The sequence below is a fragment of the Capsicum annuum genome, chromosome 1 (assembly GCF_002878395.1).
Source record: "Capsicum annuum cultivar UCD-10X-F1 chromosome 1, UCD10Xv1.1, whole genome shotgun sequence".
NCBI lineage: Eukaryota > Viridiplantae > Streptophyta > Magnoliopsida > Solanales > Solanaceae > Capsicum > Capsicum annuum.
The window spans coordinates 26213409-26238728 of NC_061111.1; positions in this window are offsets into that span (position 1 = coordinate 26213409).

The following is a 25320-nucleotide window of genomic DNA, read 5'->3' on the forward strand; positions in this document are numbered from 1 at the left end:
GACTATAAGAGGTAATCATCTAACCGACATGCCCTAAATAAGATAAGATAACTGAGTTGGGGTCCAACCTATAACCCTAGTTAGAAGGGTGTCAGCACCGTGCCACAGGTAAAGACATTGAAAAGTTACCCTTATCTGGCAGGTACTCTAATGAGAACGGTGCAACCCTCATCTGTTAGGTTAAAACACCTCATCAACCCACAACTGGCACGTTTGATATCTCAACCTACGATGGCTACGTAGTTCTGAATATAAGAATTGCTTCTACAGATCACACCCTCTACTAGCAGGTGAGACCCCATCCCTGGGTTTACTCGGTGCTGAATCCTACTCCCAACTGAAAAATACTAAACTGAGTATACTGAACTGGACTGAATACTGAGTTTTCCTGAGTTCTATAACTGACTAAGTTCTACTGAGTTTTGTAACTGACTGAGAGTACTACTAATCATCACATGACTAAGATTCTATAACTGACACAGGCTCTAGGCACACAGCTAAATTGTCAAGTACTAAATACCCCCAGGACTCGATAGCATGAAAAATAAAGCATAATATAAACTTGAAAATCATAACAATGTATACTTGTCTATAGTTCACTCATAGAGGCATTTAATTGAACACTTATAGTGCATATACTTATAAATGAATGGGGAATACATGTTATCATGTTATAATGACACTATTTCATTCACATAGGCATTTTATCAAACACATGGGGAGCATTCTTAGGTTATACAATAATAAAAATAAATAGTTATCATGGCTACACCAATCAACTTGCAAATTGAAGGGTTTTTCATAAGGATCATGTAATTCAACACATACAATGATTAATTTCATAAAAGCATGTAATTTAATCATGGACTAGAACCCGACCATAACATGAAAATGAATTCAATTCAATTCAAGCATGGAAGTTCATAATTCAACAATCTTGTATTTTGAAAATAGATTCGTGGACTCTATGAGTGAAAGGAACCCATATATAAACACCTAACATACCTAAATTATTAATTCTTGAAGAATCTTGGAGTGACTTTTGATTTTTGCTCTCGTTTCTTGAAGCTAGGGTTTAGCCCCCTTTTGAGAGAGAATGACTTAATCTTTGAATAAAGTGAATAAATGAAGAGATAATGGATTATTTAGGGGTTAATTTCATATTTAGACTGATTAGGGCCGTGGAAAAATACCCATTTACCCCTGAGAACAACTTAAAAATTTATACGGAAAACCCAATTTTGGCCTCTGGCGTGATGCGCTGCTATCGCGCTAAGCCACTGGAAAATGACAACTGGGAATGTGGCTGGTGGCGCAATGCGGTGGAATTGTGTTGCAATACTGGATGGGACCTGGAAGCTTGGCGCCATGCAGTACAATCGCATTGGCTCACTGAAAATTGACAAATATGAAAATGAGCTTTGATGCAACGTGCCGGTATCGCGGTACCTCACTGGAAACTGAAAATTGCAATTTTGACATACTCCGCGATGTGTTACTGGCCTGAATGACGGTGTTTAACGACTGAAACTTAAAATAGCCATAACTTCTTACCCGGTTATCGTATTTAGGCAAATTTTATATCATTCAAAAGCTAATTCAATTTTCTACGCAATAGCAGACTCTAAACTAAAAAATATTGGAAATTTCAAAAATCTTATATTGGATAACTCATGAACTGAGAGTTAATCTTAAGCTAAAAAAATATGAGGTATTACACATGAATTATAAATTATTTGAGAGCATAATTTAAGAAATCCTTTTTTATCATAAAGAATTATGTTTGACCAATGTTATGAGTAGTTTGTAAATGATGAAAATCCCTTGAGAATTAACGTTTCAATAACCATGATGCATGTGTTGAATGAATGGAATTCTTTTGATGGTCATATAAATGGATTCATTGAGAAGTATTGTGGAAAGATACGATACGAATGACTTGCAAGTCTGTGTATGATGATAACCTATTGTGAAGTGCCCTTAATAGAATAAGAAGAGAATGGTTTGTAAGAATGATGTATGTTTTCTTATAAGAGGTTAAAATTGGGCTTAAAAAGGGTTAGATAGTTACCCGAAGAAAGTACAATTTGAAAGACTCTGTGCTAAAATTGTGATTTGCCGACACAGGGTTATGGTACCATGCTTTGTGATCTTGTGTACCTTGATTCATGTCATCTTGACTGTGGTTAGGATCCCTGCTTTGTGATCTTGTGAACTACCATGACATGTTCATTTGATTGGGTATCATGGCATCCTACTTTGTGATCTTACGTGTCCCCCTTACTGATACTCCAATTCTTGCGGCAAACTTGGATTCGGGGCTTGGCCTCGGATTCAAGTGTGGATTTTATGTTGCTCATGGAAGGATGAATTTTTAGGGTGTACCATCTAGCTCAGTAGTGCATAAGCGAATTGTATCACAATTGAAAGAAATGTTTTGAAGCTAATCAAGTTATGCCCATGTGTTTTCAAATATTTTATATGGATATGTTTATGAAATTCTCTCACCTATGTTGTATAAAAGTATATTTTATTTTTGAATTGTTCTACATACCAATACATTTGTATTGACCCCTATATTTCAGGATCTGAGGTTCAGTCCCGGGGTCTCGCTGAGCAGTAGATCGTTTTCAGGCAGTTGGAGTTGGTGAGCCTCCTTTATTTCGGAAGGACTTACTTCATGTGATGTTTTTATTCCATTTAGTTCATGGTTAGATCGGGGCCTTGTCTCAGTTTCAGACAGATGTTGTATTTGGTTTAAGAGAGATTTCACAGACTTGTATTAGATAATTTGTTTTTTATTAAGCTTATGTCCATATAGTTTAGTTCAAATATAAGATGATCATGTTTTTGGTTTGTTTTCCGCATTTTTATAATAGATGAATTATTCATATGATTGCTAGTTGAAAAGGGCACCTGGACCTTCATTGTTCAGGATGCTTGTCACGGTCAAGGCCTAGGTTCAGGTCGTGACACTTCTTCATTACAAGTGTTTTGTTAGATTAATTATTATTAATTTTGTTGTATCAACTTTTAGAGTTAGTTAGTAATTAGGATTTATTTCTAGTTTACTAATATAACCCGACTTGCTAATATGCACACGCATGTATATATGGATAGAGCATTAAGACAGTAGATTCTACTTCTTTTGTTGTGCTACTGCACTCTTGCAAGATATCTTAGTAAATGCAAACTTTCAATTTTATGAAAGGATTAAGTGCTTTCTTGATTTTTGTTAAACTAGTCTAGTGCATGTGTATAACCGACATTAATATTCTTTGTTAATTTAGTGTGTTGATTTCTAAAGGTTGAAATTTTCTAATATAACTCGATTTTTGGATATCGACGCATATATATATATATATATATATAACAGAGTAGGTTACACTTCTTTGATCATGTTGTCGCCTCTTATAAGGTACCTAGCTTAATGCAGGTTTAAATTTTATGAACTTATTTAAAAATATTTTTAGTCTGTATTAAAATAGTTTAGGGCACGTTCTTTGCACGTATATTACCCAACATTAATATTATTTACTAATTTAGTTTTATGATTTCTAGTTTCAAATTTACTAATACTATATATGGAAACGAAGGGAATCCTTGAGGCTCTTTTGTTTAGGAGTTTGCGGGATTGATCCATAGTGACCACATATTTTCTTTTATATCTAATACTACAGGAGTAACATGTTTTTTCACAGTTAACTAAAAATGAAATCAATCAATAAAATATTACTATTACACAAATTTCAATATTTCAAATCAAATTTAAAACCAAAAAATTAATGAAACAAAAAAAAAGGATCTAGAGTTAATAAATTGTCTTGGTTTTCTTCCTCGTTCAGTCACAGCACCGCCATTCAGGTTCGTCTCCCAGATTTTTTTTGGTTTCTTTTATTCCACATTCTAATTTTCTTTTATATTAGTTATGGAGTTGTAGATAGCAATTTTCTTCATTTATTTTTATAATTGTTGATCATTTAAGTTGTTGGCAAATAGAGTTAATTTTATAACTAATAAAAACAAAACAGACATCAATCTTGTTGTTATGAACCTTCATATATGTTGTAAGAATCCTCATTTGTATAAAATGTTGTCAGTTCTCTGTCTTTGAACTAGTTCATGACTTGTTTTTAAGCTATTATTATTATCGCCATAATTTTATTATATTTGTGGAGATTTACTATTTCATAAACAATTTTAAGAATTTTCAGTGTAGATTTTATTTGTGATTTAGGATAGCATATATATACTTTCATCTTTCATTTGACATACCGGATAAAGGTCGATCGTGAAATGGTTATAAATACTAAATGAACGACCATTGACAAATGAAAATCAATAATTAATAATCCATAAGTCGAACAATCAAGTACAAATATTCAATCAAACTGTCTGACCTTTATACTTTGTTTGGATGTTGATTTCCTATGATATGGTATGTAAGGTTACTAAGAGAACCATGTTTCTTTTGATTATATCTTAAAATGTATGGTATGATATAGTTGAATTTTGTGGTTTGGTATCCATAGATACCCTCGCTTTATCTAACCACCGATTTGGTGATATCCCATCATTTTCTTTTATTTCTTTTTCAAATGTGCCTTTACTTAATATTCTTTAATCCTATTTTAACCTTTAATCTTTACCCTATAATATTTAATTACACACAAAAATCCTACCCTAATACGTTTTCTAAATTCAGCCGCTTTCTGTTGCTGCTTTCTCAGTCGTTCTCTGTTGCTTCTTTCTCAGTCGTTCATTTCTGCATTCAATTCTCTTCTTCTAGATTTGATTTGTTTCATCCTTTGTTTTTGTTCTTTCTTCTTTTGTTATTTTATCAACTTTTTATAAATTTACTTGCTTTTTTACTATATTTTTCTGTGTAGAAGTTTTAAAAAAAAAAAATTGTTTAGGTCCAACTTAAAATCTCTTATCTAAAATTCTTAGATAGTTGAAGTTGAAGCTATTAAATTCACACACAAAGTGGAAAGATGGTAGCTATTGTTAAAATAGATTATTCTGGATCATTCTTAGATGCCTTTTTATACATTAATTTTTTCATTACAAGTTTTTGTTAGATTAATTATTATTAATTTTATTGTATGATAGAGTTAGTTAGTAATTAGAATTTATTTCTAGTTTACTAATATAACCCGACTTGCTAATTGATGTGTGAGCTAATGCTAAAACATTTGAGGCTTTTAACTAAGAATAATTATAAAGTCTTAAGCAACTTTTGTCATTTTTTTTTTGTTTAATGTTTGATTTTGCAGTAGAAGCTATGATGCAAGAGAACCAACAAGGATGGATGCAAAGGAGTTGAAATCTGAAGTAATTCGAAGAGAAGTGTGGCTGAAGACATTTCTGATAAGTCGTCAGCCTTGTGATAAGTTATCAGCTTCATCGTCAGCCTTAGAAAGAGAATACACCTGAGTTAAGAGTTGTGACGACATTTTGTGATAAGCTGTCAAGGAGCTGATAGGTTGTCAAAATTGTCGTCAGCCTAAGACAGAACATGAGAGTTGAGGTAGAGACTTGACGACATTCGTGTTAAGTCATCAAGAAGTTGATAGGACGTCACAGTTTGTCGTCAGCCTAAAGCAGCGAGTATCAAAAGCAAAGAGGAGCTGACGATATTTGTGATAAGTCATCAAGAAGTTGATAGGACGTCACCGTTTGTCGTCAGCCTAAAGCACGAGTATCAAAAGAAAAGAGGAGTTGACGACATTTATGATAAGTCGTCAGCCTCCTGATAGGTTGTCACGAATGTCGTCACCTAATTCGAGGGATTATTAAACTCTGTGATTTTGTTTCCTTATTTAGGCTGAACTATTTAAAGTCTTGTTTAGGGATTTCTTGAGAGTTTAAAAAAAACATCTTTTGAAGACACGTCTTTTGATATTTTTCTTTCTCTAGTTTCTTGACTTGAACAAGCAATTACTTTGAAGAGATTATCATCATTATTTTGGGATTACTATTGTGATCTAATCTGAGAATCTCTAGCTTCTATTCATGTTGTGGTAAGTTTATCTTTCAAATCATGAATATAACTAGTTGTTTCGATTATTACATCATGAGCGGCTAAATTCCTTTAATCTGAATTATGGGATCTAGGGTTAAGTGTTGATAAGGTGCTGAGTGTTCAACATTCAAAAGGTGGTAGGACTCCTTGATAATTCTAAGGTTTTAATTATCATCTATTGGTTGCAAATGATAGATAACACCTGCCTTGATTTGGTTGAGAAAGAAATCAAATATAATGGGAAGTGAATTGTTAACAGGGACTTGAAAGCACTAAAAACTTCCATTTAATAATTGATGTTGTAACAAGGTTGATTAACCTGAGGTAAAATCTGATCATGAGTATAAATTTCCTAAGTCCAAGAGGATTAGGTAATTAAATACTTAAGTAGGTCGAGAGACATTTAGGCATAACTTCAATAAAGATAACTTGTTGTCCTACCTACTGTGAGAATCTTGAACCACCATTAGCATCTGTCAAGTACCAAAACCCCTAATGAACATAATTTTGGTTTTTCTATAAACTCTTGATTACGAACACTGTAACTAAAGTGACCAATAATTACTTGCTAAACTAAAAACCCCCATTTCAGGAAACATCCAGCTATCAGTTGATTAAATTACAAACAACTTAAGTTCACACCATATTCCCTGTGGGATTCGACCCCAACCTAGTTGGGTTTTATATTGACAAAGATCGCTTACAGTCTCATTAGAGAGGTATAGTTTGTGTTATCAAAAATGGTGTCGTTGCCGGGGAATATGGTTGTAAATTAAAGCTGGGTGTTTTAATTGACTGTTTCTCAAGTTTCCTAGTTTTACATTTATTTGTTGTTTTTGTTTATTGCAGGATCTTTGTAGTGTATGCCAAGCACCAAAAGTTTCGGAGAACCATTATTACCACTTAATCCAGAACCGCAACGAATTGGAAGAATGACAGAACAGCAAAAGGCTGACAGATTGGTAGCCTTAGCTAGAGCTCAGGTAAATGTGCAAAATTTTGGTCAACAAGCACGACATCAAAATTCTGAGGATAAAGATTTAGGAAGTGAGGAGTTGCTAAATCCTAGTAATCTAAGGTGTGCAGAGCAAGTAGCTGGACCAGAACGGTGTAATATTAACAGGAACCGTCCATTCCAAGAAAAGCAACAGTACCAGCTGGTCCAGTATAACCTCAATGATGATGATGATGGAATGGACGGAGCAGGTGCAACGGGTGCAATCATTCCTCCACCGTTGGCACCTAGGGTTAAATTCAACATTACGAGTACTATGATTCAACTCTTCAATCTGAAGGGGTTGTTTGGTGGCCTTCCTGGGGATGACCTGAACTTTTATCTGGTGAGTTTTCTCACCATCTGTAAATCTTTTGATAACCCAGGACTGGACCAGAATGCTATCTGGTTGAGATTATTTCCACTTTCTCTGTCTGGGGAGGCAACTTTATGGCTAAATAAGCTGACACCCAATTCTATAACCAACTGGAGGCAGTTGAAAGGAGCTTTTCTAGAAAGGTTCTTCCCATCTTCCAGGAGGTTAAAGTTAAGGGATGAGATCAGTAACTTTAGGAAGCTCCCAACTGAAACCTTGCATGAAACCTGGGAAAGATTCAAGAAGAAGATGACACAGTATCCGAACCACAATATGACAGACGTACACTTGATGGAGACTTTGTACAGGGCTCTTAACTCTGTGAAAAAACCAATTGTAGATAATGATAGTGGTGGTTCGTTTCCCAGAGGATTCAGAGATGCTAGAAAGAATGACCAAACAGAATCGGGCATGGCATACCAGAGACTATGTAGTAGCTAGCCCCACTGTATCTAGGGGTATTACTGTGGAACAACGCAGAAGAGATGAAGAGCGTGACTAAGACATGGCTCACCTTAAAATGCAGATGGACTTGCTAACCAAACATTTGCTATCAGGTAAGACTGATAAGGTGAAAGCTATGGGATCTCGGGATAGAGTTGATACTGATGTAGAAGAAGAGGTGAACTATGTTAATAATCAGGGGGGTTTCCGAGGCAATGGCCAAAGGAATCAAGGTCAAAATTATTATGATAAGCCTGGTTATAAAGATAGGGAGCAGGGAAATTAGAGGAACAACAATGATAGAAGCGGGTTCTATATCCCTCCTGGAAATCGTTAGGCTACTACAACAAGTTATGAAAAGATGTCCATGGAGGACATGATGGCTAAGTTATTGAAGGGAGTGGAAGCTACCAATTTTTGTGTGACTACTATGAAGACTGATCTATCATCTATTAGTCAGTTGGTAAGCTCGTACTCCACCACAATCAAATAGTTGGAGCAGCAGATGAGCCAACTCTCCACAAAATTCAACCAGAGGAAGAGCAGAATGTTACCAAGTGATACAGTCCAAAATCCATGGAATGATGGCTCATGTATGGAGATTACCACTAGAAGTGTTAAGATATTACCTGGACCTTCTATGGGCAAACATGTAGTTGATGAGGTAGTTGATGATGAACCTAAAGAAGAAGATCTAGTAGAGTCTGAGAAGCTGGATAATTCTGATGATGCTCCAGAAAAAAAAAGAAAGAAAAGGAAAAGGAGGCAGTGTTGAAAATTATCCCAAGACCACCACCTCCCTTTCCTCAATGATTGAAGAAGAAAACTGATGATGCAAAATTCAGCAAATTCATGGCAATGCTCAAGCAGTTGACGATAAATGTGCCATTGGTGGAGGAACTCGAACAAATACCAGGATATGCTAAATTCATGAAGGACCTTGTAACTAAGAAAAGAGCATTGAGCTACGAATTGGAGAATAATCTCCATCACTGTAGCGCTATTTCTACAAGGACCTTGGTGCAGAAGAAGCCAGACCCAAGCACATTTACTATTCCCAGTACAATTGGGACTATGGAATTCGTTAAGGCATTATGTGATCTGGGAGCAAGCATTAATTTGATGTCACTGGCTGTATATAGAAAGTTAGGTCTGGGAAATCCCACACCCACCAACATGTGACTCGTGATGGAGGATAGGTCAGTAAAATGACCTGTTGGTATTTTGTATGATGTGTTAGTGAAGGTAGCCAGCTTTATATTTTTGCAGATTTCATCATTATGGATTGCGAGGTGGACTTTGAGGTGCCCATAATATTAGGTTGACCTTTCCTCGCAACCGAAAATGTGTTGATTGATTTGAGAGAGAATGAGCTCTTATTCAGGATGAATGATGAAGTGGTACGGTTTGATGTTTGTAAATCAATGAAGCAGTAGGAAGAAATGAGTGTGTTCTCAGTAGTTGATATGTATTATGAGGACGAATAGGAGGTGTCAAGAGAGGAGCAACTTGTTGTCGACCCTTTAGCTGCAGTTCTGATGAACTTTGATCGTGAAGGCATTGAGAAGTATGAAGAGATTGTTTGTGCTTTGTAAGGAATGGGTTCATATCCTTATGCTCCTAAAAAGCTAGACCTTGACCTTGCTAATCGACCAACACCACCAGCTAAGCCATCCATTGAGGAGCCACCGGTGTTGGAATTGAAAGAATTGCCTGGGCACTTACGGTACGTGTTTTTGGGCAATGGAAACATGCTACCTATTATTATTGTGGCTGATTTAGGTAAGCAATAGGTAAACGCACTTATTTCAGTACTTCAGAGGCACAAGAGAGCTATAGGATGGACCATCGCAGATATTATTGGCATTTCCCCTGGCATCTGCATGCATAAAATACAACTTGAGGAATATTGTATTCCAATCATAGAGCATCAGTGTTGTCTTAACCCACCAATTCAAGAGGTTGTTAATAAGGAGATTATTAAATAGTTGGATGCAGGAGTGGTTTACCCTATTTCTGATAGCAAATGGGTGAGCCCAATTCAATGTGTGCCAAAAAAGAAGGCATGACTGTGGTTGCAAATTAAAGAAATGAGTTGATTACAGTCTGGCTGTGACTGAGTGGAGAGTTTGCATGGATTACTACAAGCTAAATTCATGGACTCTGAAAGACCATTTCCGTATGCCCTTTACGGTCCAAATGCTTGATCGATTAGCCAAAAGTGGATGGTATTACTTTTTGGATGGTTATTATAGATACAACCAAATCAATATTACTCCTGAAGATGAGGAGAAGACGACATTCACATGTCCATATAGCACTTTTGCATTTAAGAAGATGCCATTTTGGCTATGCAATGCACCCACCACTTTTCAGCGGTGCATGATGTTTATCTTCTCAGATATGGTGGAGGACACCATAGAGGTATTCATCGATGATTTCTCTGTGGTGGGAGATTTATTTAAGGTGTGTTTGGCAAACCTGAGTATAGCCTTGCAATGATGTGTTGAATTCAATTTGGTGCTTAACTGGGAAAAATACCATTTTATGGTAAAGGAGGGCATCGTTCTCGGTTACAAAATTTCAAAAAAGGGATAAAAGTTGATCGAGCCAAGGTGGAAGTTATTGAGAAACTACCACCTCCCATTTCAGTGAAGGGAGTGCGTAGTTTTCTTTGACATGCTGGCTTCTATCGGAAGTTTATAAAAGACTTCTCAAAGGTTGTAAATCCACTTTGCAAACTTTTGGAGAAAGAAGTGAAGTTTCGTTTCGATGATGATTGCTTGAAGGAATTTGACAACAACAACAACAACAACAACAAACCCAGTGTATTCCCACATAGTGAGGTCTGGGGAGGGTAAGATGTACGCAGTCCATACCTCTAGCCCTAAAGAAGTAGAAAGGCTATTTCCGATAGACCCTCGGCTCGAGACACGGAATACTAAAAAAATTCATAGTAAAGCATAGAACAAGATGGTATAACACAAATACGACACCCACAACTAATAGAAAACATAGAAAAGTAAACAGATTCGTAGAAAATCATGAAACAAGGTATCATAACAAGAATAATACCCCCACTAAGTAATTCTCTACACTAGCGACCCAGACTGACCCTAGCCTTCTTCCCTAATTCGCGTCCTCTATATCTTTCTATCTAGGGTCATGTCCTCAGTGAGCTGTAACTACTTCATGTCCCGCCTAATCACCTCTCCCCAGTACTTCTTCGACCTACCCCCCCCCCCAAGTCAGCCCACACATCCAATGAAATATCTGCATCTTTGCCACTGTTATTTTTTGAATGTGGGAGTTCTTAACTAGCCAACACTCCGCTCCATACAACATGGCCGGACGGACTACCACCCTGTAGAATTTGCCTTTAAGCTTGGGCGACACCTTCTTATCACACAACACCCCCGAAGAGAGCTTCCACTTCATCCATCCCGCCCAAATACGGTATGAGACATCCTCATCAATCTCATCATTACCCTGAATCACGGACCTGAGATACTTGAAACTATCCCTCTTACATACCACCTGTGATTCCAACTTTACTACCACCTCATTCTCCAGCATCACATCATTAAACTTGCATTCCAAATACTCTGTCTTGCTCCTACTCAACCTGAACCCTTTAGACTCAAGAGTTTGTCTCCACACCTCTAATTTATCATTCACACCCCTCCCCCCATGTCTCATCAATCAAAACTACATAATCTATAAAAATAATACTCCAAGGCACCTCTCCTTGAATACACCGCGTCAACACATCCATCACCAAAGTAAACAAAAAGGGACTAAGAGTAAATCCCTGATGTAATCCTGTCAAGATAGTGAAATGTTCTAAGTCTCCTTCCATTATCCTCACCTGAGTGTTAGCTCCATCATACATGTCCTTAATTGCTCTGATATATGCCACCCGGACTCCACTCACCTCCAAGCATCTCCAAAGCACCTCCCTAGGGACTTTGTCGTATGCCTTTTCTAAGTCGATAAACACCATGTGCAGGTCCTTCTTCCTTTTTCTATACTGTTCCACCAGCCTCCGTACTAGGTGAATTGCCTCCATCATCGCGCGGCCAGGCATAAATCGAAACTGGTTCTCCGAAATAGACACTATCCGTCTCAGCCTCACCTCAACCACTCTATCCTAAATTCATAGAGTGACTCAATAACTTAATACCCCTATAGTTATTGCAACTCTGAATGTCACCCTTGTTCTTATAAAGAGGGATCATAGTACTCCACCTCCAAGCCTCGGTCATTTTCGCCGTCTTGAAAATTTTATTAAATAATTCAGTCAACCATCTTAAACCAGCCTCGCCAGAAAACTTTCAAAAATCCACCGGTATGTCATCAGGCCCCGTCGCCCTACCCTTCGCATCCTGCGTACAGCCTCTCTAACCTCCTCTACCTTAAAACATCTATAATAACTAAAATCCCGATACTCCTCTGAGTGCTCTAGCTCCCCTAACACAATAGCTCTATCCCCTTCATCATTCAAGAGCCTATGAAAATACGAATGTCATCTATTCTTAATGTGGCTGTCCTCCACTAACACTTTACCATCCTCTCCCTTAATGCACTTTACCTGGTTGAGGTCACGACCCTTTCTCTCCCTAGCCTTAACGAGTCTAAACAACCTTTTTCCCCTTCTTTCTCCTGTAATCTCGCATATAAGCTCTTAAAAGCTGCCGTCTTAGCCGCTGTAACTGCTAACTTAGCCTCCTTCCTAACTAACTTGTAATCTTTCCTGTTTACCCGCTTCTCTTCTTTGTCCTTACTCTCAACCAACTTAGTATATGCCCCTTTCTTGGTCTTTACTTTCTTCTTAACCTCTTCATTCCACCACCAATCCCCCCATGATGCCCGGCCCAGCCCCTAGAAACACCCAATACCTCACTAGCATTCTCCCTGATGCACCTAGCCATCCTATCCCACATACTATCCGCGTGCCCCCTACACTCCCACACCCTTATTCCCACTAACTTTTCCTCTATCTCCCACGCATTTACTAGCGTCAACCCGCCCCACTTAATTCTAGGTATACACTCCGACCCTTCTCTTTCTATCCTTATTTATACCCAAATCCATAACCAAGACTCTATGCTGGGTCGAAAGATTCTCACTCGGGATGACCTTACAGTCCTTACACAATACCCTATCTCCTTTCTTAAGCAACCAAAAGTCAATCTGGGTCTTGGCTATCGTACTTCGAAAGGTGATCAGGTGATCGTCCTTCTTCGAGAATCTCGAGTTCACCTCCACTAGCCCAAAGGACCTCACAAAATCCAATAGAGTAGTCCCCTCTTCATTTCTTTCCCCAAAACCAAAACCACCATGCATATCACCAAAGCCTCCTAGTAACGCCCTGATGTGTCCATTGAAATCTCCTGCTACAACAATCTTCTCCGAGCTAGGCACACCTCTCACCACCTCATCCAAAGCCTCCTAAAACCGCATTTTCTCCTCCCCATCCAAGCCTATTTGCGGTGCATAAACACTACACACGTTCAGGGTAAACCCCCCAATGACCAACTTAATAGTCATCAACCTATCGCTGATCCTCTTTACCTCTACTACCTGACCTCTAAGCTCTTCATCTACTAAGATGTCAAATCCATTCCTACGCCTCTCGCTCCCAGAGTACCAAAGCTTGTAACCATCCACATCCCTAGACTTAGACCCTACCCACTTGGTCTCTTGAACACACGCAATATTAATCCTCCTCTTTCTAAGAATCTTTCCAAGCTCTATGGACTTACCCTGAAGAGTCTCTATATTCCAATACCCAACCCTCAGCCTACCATCTCTATCCACACGTCTTCCTCTACCGCTCTTGAGGTTAAACCTTGGCCTCCCTCCCACCCCCGTCCCCACAATAGCACCTCGTCTCAACCCCCTTGAACATGACCCTATCAAACCATCAACGCCCGCCACCACTACTATAAGAAAATATAGAAAAATATAAATAATGGTAGTAACAAAGCAGTAGCAGGAAATATAAGGCTCACACAAATTAGAAAAAATAATCAAGAAACAAAACTAAACTCAAATAGGGAGAAAAAAACAAAACCAAGGTAAGGACAAAACTAACAGTAAGAAAAATAGAGCACACTGATGGCCTGACACCAAGGACACGCAAATAAATAATAAGGGGTCGTGCAAGTCACGAATATACAACAGCAGACATGCAAGTCAAGATACAGGAGATAGTATGATAAATAATATAAAGCAACATAAGAGGTGACAGTAATAAAGCAACAACAGAAAAAGGAAGGTACAAGTAAAGTAGATGGAATAATCATGGAAAAAGGCTACCCCACAAATTAATACTAAGTCAAGCGATATACAAATCTAGAACACAACTAAACAATAATCTCTAAAAAAAGTAGCCAGACACTACTACCCACACAAGCAATAGGAAGGGTGCAAAAAAGTGAAACAGAAACCGTAATAAGAGACAGGGACACAACAGCAAAATAATATACAGGAAATCAAAAACTGACTGAAGTGGCTAAATGCCTAAATGCCTTAAAAAGAAGATGGTGGAGGCCCTTATTATTGTTGCACCAGACTGGTCAAACCCATTTGAGATCATGTATGATCCAAGCGGTGTTGCCCTTGGAGCTATATTGGGACAAAAGAAGGACAAACTATTTCATCCAATATATTATGCCAGCAAAGCACTGAATGGAGCACAAAAGAACTACACTGTCACTAAGCAGGAACTTCTGGCTATAGTATGCTTTTAAGAAATTCAGGGCTTATTTGCTTGGGACCAAGGTGGTGGTTCACTGACCATACATCTTTGTGGTATTTGATGGCTAAGAAGGATGCAAAACCAAGGCTGATTAGATGGGTGTTGCTGCTATAAAAATTTTACTTTGAAGTCAAAGATAAAAAAAGAGTGTGAAAACCAGGTTATAGATCATCTATCTAGAATGAAAGGTGAGCATACAATTAGTGATGAAATAGATATAAATGATTTCTTCCCTGATGAGGAGATCTTGGCTGCTGTTGTGGAGAAATTGTCTTGGTATGCTGATTTTGCAAATTATGTTGTGAGTGAGGTCATCTCAGAAAATCTTTCCTTCCATCAAAGAAAGAAATTCCTGTATGATGTGACACATTACTTCTGGGATGAGCCATATCTTTTTCAGTGATGTGAGGATAATATTATAAGGAGATGCATGCCGAAAGTGGATGTATTGTGCATATTGGAAGCATATCATGCTTCCCCAATTGGAGGTCACCATGCAGGTGACCGAATGGCTAGGAAGGTGTTGCAGAGCGATTACTATTGGCCAACATTGTTCAAGGATACCCATGAGTTTATGCTAAAATGTGACCAATGTCAGAGGCAGGGGTCAATCTCCAAAAGACATGAGATGCCTTTGACTAAGATGCTTGAAGTGGAATTGTTTGATATCTAGGGCATCAATTTCATGGGTCCTTTTGTAAGCTCATATGGGATAAAGTATATTTTAGTTGTTGTTGACTATGTCTTAAAATGGGTCGAATTTGTTGCCTTGTCTGATAATAAAGGAAAGAGAGTTGTTGTTTTTCTCAAAAAGAACATCTTCTCTCACTTTGAAGTACCACGCACTATTATAAGTGATAGAAGATCTTATTTTTGCAACAAAGTGTTTCAAGCAGCTTTAGCAAAATATGGGGTGAAATGGCATAGAGTAGCCACTGCGTATCACCCACAAGCTAGTGGGCAAGTGGAGGTGTCAAATTGAGAGATTAAAGTCATCCTAGTCAAAACGGTGAATGCTAGTTAGAAAGATTGGTCTCGAAAGCTCAATGATGCCTTGTGGACATATCAGACTACTTTCAAGACACCCATTGGCATGTCACCATTTCAGTTAGTCTATGGAAAAGCTTGCCACTTACCAATAGAGCTGGATCACAAGGCCTTATGGGCACTCAAAAGGCTAAATTTGAGTTCGAAGAAGGCAGCAAAGTTGATACTTGGACAAATAAATGAGATGGGTGAATTCCATCTCAAGGCATATGAACGAGCGGACCTATATAAAGAAAAGATGAAAAAATACCATGATTGGAGGATAGAGAAATGAGACTTCCAAAAGTGTGACTTAGTGCTTCTGTTCAATTCCAGAATCAAACTGTTCCCAGGTAAGCTTAAATCTAAGTGGTCAGGCCCTTTTAGAGTTAGTCAATTCTACTCATCTGGAGTAGTGGAACTTGAAAATAAAGACGTCAGTACCTTCAAAGTAAATGGGAAACGATTCAAACTTTATATTGGTCCAAAAGAATCAATGAAAAATGTCACTACTATCTGTCTCGATGAAGTCTGAAGTAATTGAGATACCTAAGTCATGCCACAACTTAAACCAGGCACTGCATGGGAGGCAACCCATGACCCTCGAGATTGATCTATTCCAGGTATACTCTAATCCTAAGTTTAGATTTTCTTTGATTTTAAGTTGAGGGTATAGGGTAAATTGTTGTTGTAAAATTTTGTATCCGACTAGGAGAAATACTTGTACTTGAGGCAGTTGAATTATTTTGTGATTTTTGTACACCTCTTCAAGTGGTCTACTTTTTTAACTGTGTGATTTGCATTTAAGTGTGACCACTGTGCATCTTTGTATGGCATTAGTTATAGTAACACAATAATTATTGCTAAATAGCTACATGAACTGAATAAGTAGTAGATTACGATATACCTGTGTGCCAAGTGTGTGTGAGATATTACTTAGTTCCTTCTGTATGCTGAAGCCAAAACTTGCCAGGTTATTCTTACCTAGGTCGAAGGATGGAGGTTAGAAAAGGATCATAGGTCATTTTGATATGAGCTCACTTTATCCTAAATGACCCTCCCTATGTGCATACTATCTCTTGATCCCTATTTTGAGCCTGATTAGCCTATTTCTTTTTATGACACCTATTACCTTCCCATTTAGATCACAAAGAACTTATTTTAGCCCTGGTTCTCCTTGGACACTGTGCACTTTGACTTAGAAAAATGACCTAAGTTGAGGGTGGATATCATAAGGGTGCGTGATACAGAATGAGTATGAAGAAAGGTATCCTAAAAGAAAAGAATAAAAAAGCTGGGTGCGGAGGAAAAGAGCAAGAAAAAGAAAAATTGTGAAAAAGAATAAGTGAATGTGGAAAAGACCGCACCCAGCCTAAATAAGTGTGATCAATAAAATAGAACAGTGGAAAAGGCTAATAAGTGAAACCCCAAAAAGCTATTCTAGTATAAAGGAGGCTTAGTCACTTTAAATACCATCGAGTATCATACAAGCCCCTAACCTACATCATAAGCCTAAGAGAAGACCAGTAGTGATCCTAGCTGACCTATCTGAAGATCTGGGTAATGAAAATAAGGGCAAGCCTATGGTACTTGGTATACATTGGTTGGAACTTCGTTCTGAGAGTGAGTGTTTTGATTGTCCCCATGGTTATGAATAGGATTACTGATATGAGATGAGGCGGATTTCTTTGTTGTGAGGGCACACCATATATATTTCTAGTTGCTAACTTGTTTGGAGAGTGTAATACTAGTATATGTATGGTTAATGTAGCTGAATTAATGGCGTATAGTGATTTTTGTATGTTGAATTGGTGTTCTTCATTGTTCTTGAATTGACCAACCTTGGAGAGAGTGAAACTGTTTTGAGATGATATGGATGATTGACTGCAAAATGTACTTTAAATTCTCTTAGTTGTGTTGAGTTTCTTGTGGACAAGCAATTGTTTTAAGTTAAAGGTGTTGATGTGTGAGCTAATGCTAACACATTTGAGGCTTTTAACTAAGAATAATTGCAAAGTCTTAAGGAAATTTTGTCATTTTTGATTGTTTTATGTTTGATTTTGCAGTAGAAGTTATTATGCAAGAGAACCAACAAAGATGGCAGCAAAGGAGTTGAAATCTGAAGTAATTCGAAGAGAAATATGGATGACGATATTTCTAACAAATCGTCAGACCTGTGATAAGTTATCATCTTCATCGTCATCCTCAGACAAAGAATGCACCTGAGTTGAGAATTATGATGACATTTTGTGATAAGCCGTCAAGGAGTTGATAGGTCATCAAACTTACCATCAGCCTAAGGCAGAACATGAGAGCTAAGATAGAGACTTGACGACATTCGTGATAAGTCATCAAAAAGTTGATAGGACGTCACAGTTTATCGTCAGCCTAAAGCAGCGAGTATCAAAAGCAAAAAGAGCTGATGACATTTGTGATAAGTCATCAGCCTCCTGATAGGTTGTCACGAATGTCGTCACCTAATTCGAGGGATTATTAAACTCTATGATTTTGTTTCCTTATTTAGGCTGAACTATTTAAAGTCTTGTTTAGAGTTTTCTTAAGAGTTTAACAAAAATATCTTTTGGAGACACGTATTTTGATATTTTTCTCTGTCTAGTTTCTTGACTTGAACAAGCAATTACTTTGAAGAGATTATCATCATTATTTTGGGATTACTATTGTGATCTACTCTGAGAATCTCTAGTTTCTATTCATCTTGTGGTAGGTTTATCTTTCAAATCATGAATATAACTAGTTATTTCGATTATTACATCATAAGCTGCTAAATTCCTTCAACCTGAATTATGGGATCTAGGGTTAAGTCTTGATAAGGTGTTGAGTGTTCAAGATTCAAAAGGTGGTAGGACTCCTTGATAATTCTAAGGTTTTAATTATCATCTATTGGTTGCAAACGATAGATAACACCTGCCTTGATTTGCTTGAAAAAGAAATCAAATATAGTGGGAAGTGAATTATTAACAGGGACTTGAAAGCACTAAAAACTTCCATTTAATAATTGACGGTGTAATAAGGTTGATTAACCTGAGGTAAAATCTGGTCATGAATATAAATTCCCTAAGTCTGAGAGGATTAGGTAATTAAATGTTTAAGTAGGTCGAAAGACATTTAGGCATAACTTTGATAAAGATAACTTGTTGTCCTACCTACTATGAGAATCTTGAACCACCATTAGCATCTGTCCAGTACCAAAACCCCTAATGAACATAATTCTGGTTTTTCCATAAACTCTTGATTACGAACACTGTAACTAAAGTGACCAACAATTATTTGCTAAACTAAAAACCACCCCCATTTCAGGAAACATCTAGCTATCAGTTGATTAAATTGCAAATGACTTAAGTTCACACCATATTTCCTGTGGGATTCGACCCCAACCTAGTTGAGTTTTACATTGACAACGATCGCCTACATTCTCATTAGAGAGGTGTAGTTTGAGCATTATCACTAATATTCACATGCAATTATATAAGGATAGAGCATTAAGACAGGAGATTCCACTTCTTTTTTCATGCTACCGCACTCTTGCAAGATATCTTAGTAATGCAAACTTTCAATTTTATGAACTAATTAAGTGCTTTCTTGATTTTTATTAAACTAGTCTAGTGCACGTGTATAACCGACATTGATATTCTTTGTTAATTTAGCATCTTGATTTCTAAAGGTTGAAGTTTACTAATATAACTCAATTTTTTGATATCGATGTATATATATACACACACATATATATGCTCTAAGAGAGTAGGTTACACTTCTTTGATCATGTTGTCGACTCTTGTAAGGTACCTAGCTTAATGCAGATTTAAATTTTATGAACTTATTTAAAAATATTTTTAGTTTGTATTAAACTAGTTTAGCACAAGTTCTTTGCGCGTATATAACCCAACATTGATATATTTACTAATTTAGTTTTATGATTTCTTGGTTGGAATTTACTAATACTATATATGGCAGGGAAGGGAATCCTTGAGGTTCTTTTGTTTAGGAATTTGCGGGATTGATCCATAGTGACCGCATATTTTCTTTTATATCTAAGACTACATGAGTAACATGTTTTTTCATAATTAAATAAAAAGAAAATCAATCAATAAAATATTACTTTTACGCAAATTTCAATATTTCAATTTAAATTTAAAACTAAAAAAGTAAAGAAACAAAAAAAAATCCTAGGATTAATAAATTGTCTTGGTTTTCTTCCTCTTTCAGTCACACCACCGCCATTGAGATTCGTCTCCCATTTTTTTTTTTGTTTCTTTTATTCCGCATTCTAATTTTCTTTTATGTTAGTTGTTAAGTTGTAGATAGCAATTTTTTTCACTTATTTTTATATATAATTGTTGATCATTTAAGTTGTTGGCAAATAGAGTTAATTTTTTAACTATTAAAATCAAAACAGACATCAATCTTGTTGTTATGAACCTTCATATATGTTGTAAGAACTCTTGATTTGTATAAAATGTTGTCAGTTCTTTGTATTTGAACTAGCTCATGACTTGTTTTAAGCTATATATTATCGCTATAATTTTATTATATTTGTGGAGATTTACTATTTCATAAACAATGTTAATAATTTTCATTGTAGATTTTATTTGTGATTTAGGATAACATATATGTACTTTCATCTTTCAATTGACATACCGGATAAAGGTCGATCGTGAAATGGTGATCAATACTAAATGAACGACCATTGACAAATGAAAATCAATAATTAAAAATTGATAAGTCAAACAATCAAGTATAAATATTCAATCAGACTGTCTGATAAGCACCATTATACTTAGTTTGGATTGTGATTTCCTATGGTATAGTATGTAAGGTTACTAAGAGAACCATGTTTCTTTTGATTATATCTTAAGATGTATGGAATGATATGTTTTGATTTCGTGATTTGGTAACCAAGGAAACCCCTAGCTTTATGTAACCACCGATTTGATGATATCCCAACGTTTTCTTTTATTTCTTTTTCAAATATTTCCTTAATATTTTATAATCCTATTTTACCCTTTACCCTATATTATTTAATTCCACCCAAATATCCTACCCTAATACGTTTTCTACATTCAGCCGCTTTCTGCTTTCTCAGTCGTTCTCTGCTGCTTCTTTCTCAGTCATTCATTTTTGCACTCAGTTCTCTTCTTCTAGGTTTATTTGTTTGATCCTTCATTTTCATTCTTCTATCTTCTTTTGTTATTTTATCAACTTCTTATAAATCTGCTTGCTTTTTTGTTGTATCTTTTTATGTAGAAGTTTTTTAAAATTCATTTTTTTTGTTTAGGTCCAACTTAAAGTCCCTTATTTAAAATTCTCAGATAGTTCCAGTTAAAGCTATTAAATTCACACACAAAGCGGGAAAGATGGTATCTATTATTAAAACAGATTAATGACAAAGTCAATGATATCTGGATCATTCTTAGATGTCTTTTAATATATTAACTTTTTCATTACAAGTGTTTAGTTAGATTAATTATTATTAATTTTGTTATATGAAATTTTAGATTTAGTTAGTAATTAGAATTTATTTCTAGTTTACAAATATAGCCCGACTTGCTTATTGTCATGACCTAAATGGCCATGAGTGGCCCCCACACTAATCTTTCTGTAGAAAAATCATTTAAACCGAACCATTACCTAAACACTTAGTCAATATTAGATGATATATGTAACACCCAACTTAGGAAGGAGTCCCACATTGGCAAAACACATGAGGGATACTAGGTATATAAGTAAGAAAGTCTTAATCCCTAGTGACGCATTTGAAAGTCGTGCGGGCCTGGGCCTAAAGCGGACAATATCACTAGTGGGTTGGGAAGTTATAGGATATTTTGAGCCTATGTGGTTCAGGATAACCGTCGCGGCCAGGGCTTGGGTCGGGTCGGGCTGATAGAATGGTATCAGAGCTGCTCCTGCGTCAGTCCTATCGCTGTGGGCCAGAGTTCAAACTGGGTGTAGGCAAATTCCGATAAGGCGGGGCAAACCTTAGTCCTGAGTGTAGGCGAATCTCATTCGGTGGGGCAAACCTCAGTGAGGACGCTGAGTCCATAATGGGGGTGTACGTAACACCCCAACTTAGGATGGAGTCCCACATCAGCAAAACACAGGAGGGATACTGGGTATATAAGTAAGAAAGTCTTACTCCCTAGTGACGCATTTTAAAGCTGTGCGGGCCTGGACCCAGATCAGATAATATCACTAGTGGGTTGGGGAGTTACAAGGGCATTTTGGGCCTATGTGGTTCGGAATACCCATCACGACCAGGGCCTCGGGTCGGATCTTGATAGAATATCATCAGGTTAGCCGCTTGAGAAATTATTAATAGTATATTTATGTAGGCGTTTGGATGTATTGCAGTGGTAAATCGAAGTGCTGCAAATGTTGTTAATTGGAATTGGCTAATAAGGAACTTAGTCTTTAATATGACAAAGTGTTAATGGTCAATGGAATTGGCTAATTACAGGCAGCACTTGATAAGCCATTTATGGCATTGTTCATATATTGCAGGGTCCGTACAACGATCATGTTTCTCATTATTTAATAATTGTTTTTCTCTTCTATTTTCTTTCCTTAATTTACTTCATATATTAAAGAGATTACGATTTAGGTCTAGAATTTTTAGAGTAAGAATATATAAATTAAAATTATAAGATTCGTATTTTTATATGAACTATATGCTTGAACAGATTTGGATCTCTTAAAAGATTTACGGAAGGGCAAGACCTTTGCAAATTAGCTTGCATTTGGATTCTTTGGTTGAGGTAGGTTACAGTTTAATTGGAGTATGAACTCAACTTAATTGTGTGTATGCTCCTAAATTGGATACTTGTGGATTGGTATTCAGACATGCTTGAAATTGTTGATGTTTGGATAGGTGATACGTGTATAGATGTTTATTGAAAATTGACTTGATGGAATTGTCTTATGACTTTAAGTGTACTTGTAAACTTGATACATTGTGTGGCATGCTGTGAGGTTGTGTAAATTGATATTGATAATACTTGATTATGTTTATGTTGGATCGGGTACCACGCCGGTACATTTATATTCATGTTGGATCGGGTACCACACCAGTACATTTATATTCATGTTGGATCGGGTACCACACCGGTACGTTTATATTCATGTTGGATCGGGTACCACGTCGATACGTTTATATTCATGTTGGGTCGGGTACCACGCCGGTACGTTTATATTCATGTTGGAGCAGGTACCACACCGGTACATTTATATTCATGTTGGATCGGGTACCACGCCGATACGTTTATATTTATGTTGGATCGGGTACCACGCCGGTACTGTACATGAACATAGATTGTTCCCTGCAGGTCATGGCTATTTGGGCAAAAATAAGTCTTATAGCATGTATGTACATATTTGTGTTATTTCTATCAAGACCCGACCCGAGGCCCTGACCGTGATGGGCATCCCAAACTACACAGGCCCAAAATGCCCCTGTAACTCCCCAACCCACTAGTGATATTGTCCTCTCTGGGCCTAGGGAATAAGGCTTTCTTACTTATTTATCTTGTGTTTTGTCGATGTGGGACTCCTTCCTAAGTTGGGTGTTAATACCCTGTAACTCCCCAACCCACTAGTGATATTGTCCGCTCTGGGCCTAGGCCCACACGGCTTTAAAACGCGTCACTAGGGAGTAAGACTTTCTTACTTATATACCCAATATCCTTCCTGTGTTTTGTCGATGTGGGACTCTTTCCTAAGTTGGGTTGTTACATTTATATTCTCACACACGTATATAAGGATAGAGCATCAAGACAGTAGATTTCACTTCTTTTATCGCGCTATCGCACTCTTGTCTAGTGCACGTGTATAACTAACTTTGATATTCTTTGTTAATTTAGTATCTTGAGTTCTAAAGGTTGGAATTTACTAATATAACTCGATTTATATATATATATATATATATATATAAAGTATGGAGCGTTAAGAGAGTAGGTTACACTTCTTTGGTCATGTTGTCAACTCTTGTATGGTACCTAGTTTAATGCAGCTTTCAATTTTATGAAAAAGTATTTTTAATCTGTATTAAACTAGTTTAATATACGTTCTTTGCACATATATTACCCAACACTGATATTATTTACTAATTTAATTTTATGATTTCTATATGTTGGAATTTACTAATACTATATATCCCAACTTGCTAATATCCATGCACTAATATATCAGAATGGAGAGTTAAAGACAATAGATTACACTTCTTTTGTCATGTTGCAAGATACCTAGATTAATGACAACTTTCAATTTTTATGAACTGATTAAATTTCTTTCTTGGTCTTTATTAAACTAGCCTAGTACAGATGCTTTGCACCGTTATCTCGTACTATTAAGCATAAAATTTTAAAATTTTAATTAAAATATTTAACAGTATATTTGAGTTATAAACAAATACCAAAAAGTTATAAACAAATATCAAAAGAAGAAAAATTAAGTTATTGAAAACGATCACTGTTTATTATATTTAGCTAGCTTAATAAAGAAATAAATGTTGCCTCCACATAAAATATATGGTATGATATGATTTGATTTCGTAGTTTAGTAATTATGAAAACCCTCACTTTATGTAACCATCGATTTGATGATATCCCATCGTTTTTGTTTATTTCTTTTTTTTCAAATGTTTTCTTACTTAATATTTTATAATTTTATTTTACCCTTTTACCGTATATTATTTAATTCCACCCAAATATATATCCGATCCTAATACATTTTCTACATTCAGCCGCTTTTTGTTGCTGCTTTCTCAGTCGTTCTCTGTTGCTTCTTTCTCAGTCGTTCATTTCTGCATTCAATTTTCTTTTTCTAGATTTGATTTTTTTGATCCATCATTTTCTTTCTTCTATCTTCTTCTGTTATTTTGTCAACTTCTTATTAATTTGCTTGCTTTTTTATTGTATTTTTCTGTGTAGAAGTTTTTAAAATTTTATTTTTTTGTTTAGGTACAACTTAAAATCTCTTAACTAGAATTCTATGATAGCTGCAGTTGAAGCTACTAAATACACACACAAATCGTGAAAGATGGTACCCATTGTTAAAAAAGATTAATGACAAAGTCAATGATATTTGGATCATTCTTAGATGCCTTTTAATACATTTAACTTTTTCATTAGAAGTGTTTAATTAGATTAATTAATATTAATTTTATCGTCTGAAATATTAGAGTTAGTTAGTAATTAGAATTTATTTCTAATTTACTAATATAATCCGACTTGCTAATAATCACACGCATGTATATACAGATAGAGCATTAAGACAGTAGATTCCACACTACTAAAATGTCTTATTTTAGCCATGCAATTTAGTGAGGAACGTCCCTCACTAATCAAGATTTAGTGAGGGCAGTCATCGCTACAAGGAGTCTTGCTAATTTGAGTCTTGCTAATTATTTGCTAATTATATTAAAAAATATATATAATATTAATTTATAATTTCGTGAGGAACGACCCTTGATACGTGAAAATTAATAAAATTATAAATTTAAATATGCTGAGGGATATCCCTCGCTAAGTTAAATAAAAAATTAATTTGATATTTGGATATTTTGAGGGATATCCCTCCCAAAGTCCCTTGCTAATCTGGTAGTATTTTTTATTTTTTACTGTACCAAAACTCAATATTTCAATACAAAATCAACGTACAACCAATAACAACCAACAAAACAA